General features: G+C 45.4%; 1 pseudogene; it reads left to right on the top strand.

Annotated features, from left to right (window-relative positions):
• The first annotated feature begins 4,713 nt into the window (after positions 1 to 4,713).
• LOC112405843 (N-acetyl-D-glucosamine kinase pseudogene) lies at positions 4,714 to 5,704 on the top strand (annotated as a pseudogene).
• The last annotated feature ends 586 nt before the right edge of the window (positions 5,705 to 6,290 follow it).

Below are 6,290 nucleotides of genomic sequence, written 5' to 3'. Positions count from 1 at the left end.
TGAAAAATGGAACAGGATTTTCCCATTTTTTGGCAATGCTCCTATTCTCCACAACTACTCAAAATTTACTAATAGTTGCCCTAAGGTCAGCTCCTTTACATCTGGGATGTAATCGGACTGGGCTTTCTTACCATCTCTCCATCTATCCAGGGTTTCAGTGTCCTTTTAACTCATTTATCTTTTATTTAATTGAAAATTTCATTGAGATAACTATAGATTCACATACAGTTGTAAGAAATGATTGAGATCCCTGTACACTTTGCCCAGTTTCCCCCAATGGTTTTTCCAAAACTGTAGTATAATATCACAACCAGGATACTGACATCGACAAATCTCCCTGTCTTCCTCAGACTTGCTCAGTTTTACTTGTACTCATTTGTGTGTGTGTGTGTGTGTGTGTGTGTGTGTGGACTTCTGTACAACATCATTACCTGTGTAGAATCATGTATCCAGTCAAGATACAGAACGAACAGTTCTAACACCACAAGGGTCCCTCGTGTCGCCTATCCATTAATCTTTTAAACATGCTTGCTCTGCTCTTTTTGGTTTTTAGATCAATTGCCATAAAGGAAATAAGCGATGCAAAATAAGAGTTGAGAAGTGCCTTCACTGGGCTATTTGTTAACATTACTGCTTCTTCCTCCTTTCGTGCATGATTTCTTAAAACTGCATAAACTTGCTTTTTTAATACTCCTACTATGCCTTCCTAGATTTAAAAAAAATGCTTTTAAGTCCTTAGGTGTTCTTTATCTGAGATTCATTTTTATAATTTCTTTGGAATGAAGCATGATAAATGGATGGAGAGGCTTTTTTCACCCTACTTTGTTGTGGAAGGGAAGATGCCTTCCAATTATAAGCATTTATGAGACACATTTCATTTGAGTAGTAAACTGTAACCAGCAACTGTAGATAATCTTAACATATTACAGGATCATTTTCCCCAGTAATCTCTTTGAGGAATAGGACCACATCCTACACTTCTTTTGTGTTTAGAGTGGCTGCTGTCCTTGACTCTCCAACACCCATACATCCCAGATGATTAGTCAAAGCCAGGGGTCGGCCATTTTCCTGTAAAGGGCAGACAGTAAATATTTTAGCCTTTGCCAGAAGATTTCTGTTGCAACTACTCAATTCTTCCGTCGTACTGTGAAACAACAACAAGCATTTTGTAAATGACTGGGCATGGCTTATGCCAATTACATTTCAGTTATAAAAAAAAAACAGGTGGGGAGCAGCAGTTTGCCAACCCCTGGCCTGAGCCAATTATGGTAACTCCATTTCCTCAGCCAGTGACTAGCTTACAAATGGACAATGGGACCCACTCCTGGTGCATGCGATGTGAGGAAAGTTTGCTGAGGGGCTTCTAGGAAAGACTGTTTCACAGTTCAGACACTCGAGGAAGAGACAACCCTCCTATTTCCTTTGGATATTAGCAGATCTGGATGTGATGCCTGGAATCACTGCAGCCGTCTTGCTCCTGACCTAAAGATGAAGCCATCAAAAATAGGAGGGCAGAGCCATGAGAATCACAGAGGACAGCAGAAACTGGACATACTGTGCCTGGAGGCTGCCCTACTTCTTCTTATGTAAGACAACAAATTTCTTTATTGCTTAAGTCAATGAGTCGGCCAAAAAGCATCCTAATTACTATACCCCCTTCAGTGCTCAGCAAAGTACTTCACAGAGGAAAGACGTTCAGTGAACATTTTGTTGATCTGGCTCACAAACTGAACCATAAGCTTATGCAAATCAGAATTCTTGCCATTGTAAATAACAACCTAGCTCCTTTTAAAATACACGTTCACTTTTCTTGGAAAAATCAATAACAGTAACACCAAGAGGAAATAATAGTAAACCTCATATTATTTAAGATGAAGAGAAAACCAAAATATGTGACAGTTTTTCATTTTTCTCAAAATAAATGTGTTTCAAGATTATCCATTCCGTGCAGTTTTCCTCCTGTTACTTTAAGCCTTTCTCTCCCTGGCTGGCCCTTGGAAGGCAAGCTGCATGCAAATGTCTGTACACTCATCAGCCTTATTAGGCATGGTTCCAACTGGCCACCCCACATGAACACAATTAAAAGTTAAACATCAATTAAAATTCACGAAATCCATTTAGCTCTCTGAAAAAGCACTAAATAACCGTCCACATTTGGGGCCCAAATTAATCTAAATTGTTATCCATCGCTCCTTAGTTATCAAACATACTGGGCCTCATTTTAGACTCTGCTAATTGCTCATTCAGTTTTCACGGAGTAGGCGATGAAAGATGAGCCCAGGATAAAAAATAAAGACGTGGAATGAAATGCCACCCTGGGTCAAGTTCAGCCAGTCGGGTAGTCTGTTAGTGACGGCGGCACTGGAGAAATTCTGCGAGGGGGCAAGCCCTATCCAGGGGTGAGGGGACACGCAGAAGATTTCTCCTCTGAGACTTCCGCTGATTTATTCATCTGCTTATTCGACATAGACCTGGGTGTCTAATTGGCATCTCAAGTTTTGACACGTCCAAAACAGAATGCATAATTTCCCCCAAGTCTATTTCTGGTCCTGTCTTCCCCATATCAATGAATGGCACCCAACTGCATAAGCCCAAATTCAGCATCACCCTTGATTTCCTTTTTTCTGTACCTCTACAACCATACCATCAGCAATTCTTGCTGACTCTGTAACCAAAATCTGTTCGGTCCTCTCCATCCCACGCCACCACTTTAATCTGGGCCTCTGTCACGTCTCTTTTGAGATTACTGCCACCACCTCCTAAATGGCTTCCCTGATGCCCTTTCTGCCTCTCCAAAACCCATTCTTTTAAAAACAAAATACAATCCCATCACTCCCCTCCTTAAAACCCTTCAATAGCTTCCAACTGCATTTTATTTATTTATTTAAAGATTTTTTGATGTGGACCTTTTTTTTTTTTTCTTTTTTTTTTTGGCGGTATGCGGGCCTCTCACCGCTGTGGCCTCTCCTGCCGCAGCGGACACGCAGGCTCAGCGGCCATGGCTCACGAGCCCAGCTGCTCCGCGGCATGTGGGATCTTCCCGGACCGGGGCACGAACCTGTGTCCCCTGCATCGGCAGGCGAACTCTCGACCAATGTGCCACCAGGGAAGCCTGATGTGGACCATTTTTAAAGTCTTTAGCAAACTTGTTACAATATTGATACTTTATTTTTATGTTGTGGTTTTTTTATTGGTCCTGAGGCATAGTGGGATCTTAGCTCCCCGACCAGCGATCGAACCCGCAAACCCTGCACTGGAAGACAAAGTCTTAACCACTGGACCACCAGGGAAGTCGCCCGACCACATTTTAGAGTTAGAAACCGATACGAGTTTCCTATTGCAGCTGTAACTAATTACCATAATTTGGTGACTTACAACTGTATGCTCTTACAGTTCTGGAAATCAGAAGTGTAAAATCAAGGTGTCAACAGGGCTGTGCTCCTTCTGGAGGCGTCAGAGGAGAGTCTGTTTGCTTGCCTTTTTTAGCTTCTAGAGCTTCCTATATTCCTCGGCTTGTGGCGCCTCCCTCACCTTCTCTGATCCTCCTGCCTCCCTCTTATAAGGACCTTTGTGATGACATTGGGCCCACCTAGGTCACCCAGGATGATCACCCCATCACAAGATCTTTAACTTAATCACATCTACAAAGTTTCTTTTACCACGTAAGGTGACATATTTACAAGTTCGAGGACTAGGACATGGATAATTTAGGAGGGCCCTTATTCAGCCTATCATAGAAACAAAAATCAAAACACAACACAGGGCTTCCTTGGTGGCGCAGTGATTGGGAGTCCGCCTGCCAATGGAGGGAACACCGGTTTGAGCCCTGGTCCGGGAAGATCCCACATGCTGCGGAGCAGCTGAGCCCGTGCGCCACAACCGTGGTCACCCAGGATGATCACCCCATCACAAGATCTTTAACTTAATCACATCTACAAAGTTTCTTTTACCACGTAAGGTGACATATTTACAAGTTCGAGGACTAGGACATGGATAATTTAGGAGGGCCCTTATTCAGCCTATCATAGAAACAAAAATCAAAACACAACACAGGGCTTCCTTGGTGGCGCAGTGATTGGGAGTCCGCCTGCCAATGGAGGGAACACCAGTTCGAGCCCTGGTCCGGGAAGATCCCACATGCCGCGGAGCAGCTGAGCCCATGCGCCACAACCGCTGAGCCTGCGCTCTGGAGCCCGCGTGCCACAACTACTGAGCCCACGTGCCACAACTGCTGAAGCCCGCGTGCCTAGAACCTGTGCTCCGCAGCGGGAGAGGCCACCGCAGTGAGAAGCCCCTGCACCGCAGCGGAGGGTGGCCTCCGCTCGCCGCAACTAGAGAAAGCCTGCGTCCAGCAACAAAGACCCCACACAGCCAAAAATAAATAAATTTATAAAAAAAAAATTACGGATTAAAAAACAACACAAAAAAACGGAATACCTCCCATTTCACATTATCTCATTTAATCATTTAATCTCCACAGGAATCTGGTATGTGTGTGCATGTGTATATATGTGGGTATGATTTACACTATTTTACTGTATTAAAAAATCACAGTCAATGCTTCTGATCTTGTTGAAATATATTCATGCAGCTTGGATGTATTTCGTATTTTAAATACGATCCCAGATTTTTAAATTAGGTTATTAAAATAAGTACCAGTTAAAATGTGGGTACAAAGCAAACGGCGGGATCCGCGGCGGCGATAGCGGCAGCATGGCCGCGCTCTACGGGGTGTAGAGGGGGGAGGCACACGATCCAAGGTCCTTTTACTCTCAGAGTTTGTGCAGATCCTGGCAGAAGTGGAAGGACTCAGCACAAACCACTGGCTGACCGGGACAGACAAGTGTGTGGAGAGGATCAACGAGACGGTGAACGGGGCCAAACGGAAAGCAGGGGTGGATCTCTGGTGCCTCTACGAAGCCTGGGCTTATCCCTCCTGAGCGGTGGGGATCAGGAGGACGCCATGCGGATCCTGATGGAGGAGCTGAGGGACCGATTTCTCTACCTGAGTGAAAGCTACTTAATCACCACCGACGCCGCTGGCTCCATCGCCACTGTTACACCGGGTGGGGGGATCGTGCTCATCTCTGGGACAAGCTCCACCTGCAGGCTCATCAACCCCGATGGGTCTGAGAGCGGCCGCGGTGGCTGGGGCCACATGATGGGAGATGAGGGCTCAGCCTACTGGATTGCACACCAAGCAGTGAAAATAGTGTTTGACTCCATCGACAACATAGAGGCGGCTCCTCATGACAGGGGCTGTGTCCAACAGGCCATGTTCAACTATTTCCAGGTGCCAGATCGGCTAGGAGTCCTCACCCACCTGTACAGGGACTTTGATAAATGCAGGTTTGCTGGGTTTTGCAGGAAAGTTGCAGAAGGTGCTCAGCAGGGAGATCCCCTTTCCTGTTATATCTTCAGGAAGGCTGGGGAGATGCTGGGCAGACATGTGGCAGTGTTGCCTGAGATTGACCCGGTCTTGTTCCAACAGGAGATCGGTCTCCCCATCCCGTGTGTGGGCTCTGTGTGGAAGAGCTGGGAGCTGCTGAGGGAAGGTTTCCTTTGGGCGCTGACCCAGGAGAGAGAGATCCAGGCTCAGAACTCCTTCTCTAGCTTCACCCTGTTGAAGCTGCGGCACTCCTCCGCCCTGGGTGGGGTCAGCCTAGGGTCCAGGCACGTGGGGCACCTCCTCCCCATGGACTAAAGCCCAGTGGACATTGGGTGCTGGAGCTTTTTCTCCTTTTCCTTGTTTTTTTTGAAAAAGAAACACCTATAGAAGAAAATAAATGTACTTTACCCACTCACCCCCACCCCCCAAAATAAATAAAATGTAGGTCTCTTGCCATGTAACAGGGCTGGTTTCATCTCCGTTTTACATCTGTGTAAACGGAGGCTCATAGAGACACAGTTGTAGAGAACAAATATATATGGATACCAAGGGGGAAGGGGGGGTGGGAGGAACTGGGAGATTGGGATTGACATATATACACTACTATGTATGAAATAGATAACTAATGAGAACCTACTGTATAGCACAGGGAACTCTACTCAATGCTCCGTGGTGTCCTGAATGGGAAGGAAATCCAAAAACGAGGGGATATATGTATACGCGTAGTTGATTCACTTTGCTGTAAAGTAGAAACTAACACAATATTGTAAAGTAACTATACTCCAATAAAAATTTTAAAAAAAAGAAACCGAGGCTCAGAAGATATACGTAAAGTGACAGGATCTCAATCAGAACCTGGGACTTTCTGAGTGTTTCCCTTTATCCCACATTCCTTCCTCAT

The sequence above is a fragment of the Neophocaena asiaeorientalis genome, unplaced genomic scaffold (assembly GCF_003031525.2).
Source record: "Neophocaena asiaeorientalis asiaeorientalis breed wild unplaced genomic scaffold, Neophocaena_asiaeorientalis_V1.1 scaffold92, whole genome shotgun sequence".
In the NCBI taxonomy this organism is placed as follows: domain Eukaryota; kingdom Metazoa; phylum Chordata; class Mammalia; order Artiodactyla; family Phocoenidae; genus Neophocaena; species Neophocaena asiaeorientalis.
This window is presented reverse-complemented; position numbering and strand designations above follow the sequence as displayed.